At 36.6% G+C, this 4,879-nt stretch overlaps 1 long non-coding RNA gene across 1 annotated transcript in view; it reads left to right on the forward strand.

Moving 5' to 3' along the window:
- The window catches only part of LOC118176839, a 2,511-nt gene extending 666 nt beyond the window's left edge, over window positions 1-1,845 (forward strand). Inside the window, exon 3 of the long non-coding RNA XR_004755541.1 lies at window positions 911-1,845. This is a non-coding gene — a long non-coding RNA (uncharacterized LOC118176839). The remainder of the gene's footprint in view (window positions 1-910) is intronic.
- The last annotated feature ends 3,034 nt before the right edge of the window (window positions 1,846-4,879 follow it).

The raw sequence follows: 4,879 nt of genomic DNA on the forward strand, positions 1-4,879 counted from the left end.
CGAACAGAATAAGGTTGAGTTAGAATAACTATAGTTAATAAGCCAAAGAAATTTAATTGAAAAAAATCAAATTGTTAGGTTTGCCAGATGTCTACCACTAAACCAAATAAAAATCAGATTCTCTGGCTTCATTGCTGTTTTAACCTGAATGAAGAATGTTGCATTATTTCAGTATAGCTTTAGTCTGCCTTGTTCTTCTCATTCACTATTGAGCAAAAATGATGGTATCAAATATAAAAAAAAAAAAAAAATAAACAAAAGAAATTGGGAGGAAAAAAAGAAACAACCACCTTTGCATTAAAAAGACCAAGAGGCATAAAATACCCTGAAGAAAACTTGAAATAAATGTAATTAAAATGACCTTTTCCACATTAAGAATTATTTTCCAGTGAAGCACAATCTATTGAAGTAGTTCTATTACAGAAGATTCTTCATCATAAATCCTGTATTACAGGATCAGTGATTTAATCAAAAAGACTGTCTTAATGAAAATGCTAATTCTTCATTTGGGTAAAAAAAGGCACAGAGGCCTTGAATAAAACCCCCGAGATGGCACTGTGACACCTGAGTCCTGCATCAGACCTCACTCCTGTAGCCAAGATCTCTATGCCACAAAAATATATGTTCTGTTCCTCTTCTGTGCATTGATAGCAGTGATGTAGCTGGTCTAAGAACTCAGGATGGAGGATCACTTCATGAGAAGTAATCTTTGCATAAAGGCTGGGGTTGGAAAGAGTTACCTGTGTTTCATATCTAATATTCTTCACAGGCTTGGTTCTAGAATTTATGTATTCACAACGGTGTCAAATACTATTGCTAATAAAACCTGAGGCATGCTGTTAGAAAGGTACATATCACAGAGGGCTTGACAGTGTAACTGAGGATATGTTTTCAGTTCTTTGTATTGCAGAACGGGAGTTCTCTTCCAGGAGAACAACTTACAGTCACAAAACATATCACTAGAAAATGAACTAGAGGTACAAATCAAAGCACCTGCACCAGTAGCTACACGCGCAGTATATTCGATGAGAGAGCTTTTCCTCTTGGAAATTTGACCCCAGCTGTGGTTCAGTCAATAAGCATCGGTCTCAACAACTGTGTTTAGGCCACATGCCTGCTTTTCTTGATGAGACACCAGAAGCAGATTTATTCATTTTGCAAATAAGCTATTAGATTATACCTTCCTGTGTATTTGTTTACTTTATGAGACCTTAAAAGTACATGTAAATGTATTCACCATTGGGTAGACCTTTGTGGCATTAATTAATCTGCTTGCATCTCATAAGGAAGGGATGACCTGTTTGTGGGATCATAGAGAAGTCACATCTATGAGAACTGATTTTTTTGAATGAAGATTCACTTACGGGACAAGCACTTCCACTTGTATCAATCAGTAAAGGTATAAAGAGCATATTAATGATTAATTCATAATCGCTTTTGATTTGTAATGTAGACTCGGGCCAGTTACAATCTTACCAATTTCTTATCACTGCCTCCAGACCTGAACTGAGAACTCTAAATGGTTGCAATCTGATTCTGAAAAATTCAATATAAAATGAGATTCTGACATAAACTGTCCTGGATATGATGAAAGGATGTGTATGAGCAGAACTAAGCTATTTTTGAGCTTAGGAGGCTGTCTTCGGGACTCTGATAGGAAATTTGTTTTTATAGGACTAGGCTGGTATACTGCATCTAATATCCAATTCTGCAAACACAGAAACATATGACTTTGACATCAGTAGACGTACTCACACAAGTAAAATTGCTCTCTGATTGTACTGTTAGTAGGTTCCTAATTAATGAATGTGGTTCTGGTGTTTAGTAAATTAAGATAGAACAGAAGATTGCTGTTGATACAATTATGTCAGGGAGTTTTGCAATTACTGTTCAAAATTTCATCTTAGCACTTCATTCAACTCCTCCTTCCCATGTTAATGATTAAGGTCCCTAGTCACAAAATATCCATTAAATTGTGTTTGTTGTTTGAAGCATTGATATACAGTCTCATCAGCTACTGTATAAGCTCTTATTTCACCTTCATTTACTACTATAGTCTTCAATATTAAATACTGATGCAAGCAACTTAGAAAAAGTGTCCTCATCAACATTTCACATGTTGTGTAAACAAGACTGATGAAAACTGACTCATCTGTGCCCACTTAGAAGATTAGTGTTGTACAACCTTTCTTAATTACTTTTTAATCTTATCTTTGAATTCCTTCCTATCCTCACCATAGGCAATGTCTCCCATCCTGTCATACAAAATCTTCCATTTCTGCTGAGCATCCAGCACTTACTTCATCGGCACTGAACTTCTCAGTTGAAGTGAGGTGACACATCTCTGCATTGCTATATGCAGTAGACATCAAAGAGCCTTTCATTACACACAGCTGCTATGCAGCCCCTGTAAAGTTTATGCTTCTCACAGCCCCACATTCTTTATTCCATTGCTAGCAGGGGCTAGTTGTGTTGTCTTCACTAATCACAGCTTGGTGATAAGGCCTGAAGATATTTGCCCAACCCTGTTACTTTATAGGTTTGGGACTATCCTACTAATATGTAATTAGTCCCCATGCTTGTCTCCTATGTACCTTCTCTTGCTTGCTTCTTCCACAGCTTCACACTGCCACAAACATGAAAGTCCCTTTGTCTCCAGGACTGTTTTTTTCGTTGTTGTTGTTTGTGCTTTTTTGTTTTTGTTTTTGTTTTTTTTGCCAAAACCAGTGAGAAAATGCAGAGGAAAAATATTCTGTATTTGGTGGCCAGATAATTCACCACTATTTGTGACTGATAAAATGAGATGAAAATTGAACCTTCATTTCCAGGCTCTTTAGATGAGCATGCTAACACAAGACTGTCCTGTGCTGGGCTTTCTCTTCTTTTTGTATCCACAGAGAAGCTTAGAAGGGACTTGGTTTTATTCAAAGATGAAAGAAGACATTTTTTTCTTCCTTTACAAAAAGAAAAAAGTTTTTCATTTGGAGGCTGAATATATACGTGATGTGAAGAAGGATCTCAGCGTGATAAGAGCAGCATCTTTCCATCGTGTGGCTGGGATATATGAACCACAAAGAGCAGCACTAATGGGATGGGGAAGCCCTACTATTCCTGATTCTGGCCTGTTCAATTCTAATTGTGCACTGCCAAACATCACGACATTGCCAGATTATAACAATGTCAAGGTAAAAATTCACAGTAGAAAGTGCAAAAATATCCAAACCCATTACCAGACCTTTCAAAGCATAAAGGATTTCAGCAAGTGAGAAGGAGCTAATGTGATGGAAATAATTATAGGCCTGTAGTATCATACTTGCATTTAACTGAAGTATATCAGAATTGCAAAGGACACTATTTGAAATATACTTAGCAATGTAGAGCATAGATACTATTAATAGCATTAAAGGAATACAAATGTATTCAGCCAAATGTCACAAATCTTACTAAGTGTGTATAGAATATGCTGGTTTCGCACAAGGATTGAAATTAATAGGCATGACCTTTTTCTGACTTGCCTTTCATCCTCATAAATTCAACATGTTTGCAAAACAGGCTCAGCGGGATTTATGATTTTTTTTACATCAAACACAACAAAAGTTACATTTTTTTAAAGTCCTAGTAGTCTTTTAAATAACAAATATTGTAATAAGCTGTATCCTCCCTGAGTCATGGTAATATTAGGAGGTTAGCATCTAGATTTATTTACAACCAAGCATCCATCCTTGGATTAGCTTTTCCATTAGACAATCTGGAGGGTATTCCAGACAATAGACAATAGTGAGAAAGCCTAACCTGAAACATAGATGGTATTAATTAACACTGCATTCAGAGCACATGCAGTAAGGGCTCTCTTTTAAGCGATGATTTTCAGCTTCCAGTATCCCCTGGTTGAACATATGCACAGGTATGATGATGATGAACCCTGTATCCCACCAGGCACTCATTTAATTCAAGATTTTCTATTCAATAGAGGCCAATGATAATATTTTAATGAGAGAAGCAAGAGCTCTGCTGAAAAAAAAAAATAAAAAAATAAAAAATTGTTCCTTTAGAGAATCTTTTCCTACCTCCTGGCAACCAGCAACTAACTAATGGTTGCATTTTTTGTGCTCTTTTTTGTATTTTAAGTTCATGTTACCTATTTGTACAATTAATCCTTTCAGGAACAGTGGTAAGCTCTGTACTTGCATGTTGTGAGTATTGCAGTTTGAGCAATATGCATTTTAGAGCATATATTTCATTTTGCATGTTTTTAAGGCAAGTCTTTCCCTAGTGGTAACCACTGTGTGTCCTACAGTAAGTAAAGGGGTAAATAGACTGAGCTTCCATTAATTTCTGAATATTTTATATGGGTATTCAAGTGTCCCAGAAGTTTCCTAAGCATTTGGTGTCCTTAGCAATGTTTCTTCTTCCAACCATGTCAGCAAAAATACTTCTGAAATATGGGTTCTCTTTTTCTAGACATTGATTTTCTGGCAAGAGACTATGGGGGTCCAGAATAAAATGCAGCTTCTTCATACAAATGATATTAAAATGCAAAATGTCAGATTTCTTCATAGCTTGAGATGTGGTAGACTGAGCAAAGCCGTCAGGAAAATACTTCCAAGAAGATACTCAGAGCTTGGAGCTGTGCGATGCTCTGCTCTACCACATCCTCTCTGGGTAGCACCCAGAATGAAATTGGGCATAGAAGACGACCTGAATGAGGGTGGCATCACTGGTCCTTGAGGGGATAGTAGAGGGAGACCCCAATTTAAAAGCTATCAGAAGATCCTTGTTTCAGTCTTAACCTGATTTTCTGATAAAAAAAAGTTGTGAATTTTTCAAATATTCTGAATTGCAGTTTGGGTCTCACAGGCCTCTGCTTTTGGTAATTGCA

The sequence above is a fragment of the Oxyura jamaicensis genome, chromosome 20, assembly GCF_011077185.1.
Source record: "Oxyura jamaicensis isolate SHBP4307 breed ruddy duck chromosome 20, BPBGC_Ojam_1.0, whole genome shotgun sequence".
NCBI lineage: Eukaryota > Metazoa > Chordata > Aves > Anseriformes > Anatidae > Oxyura > Oxyura jamaicensis.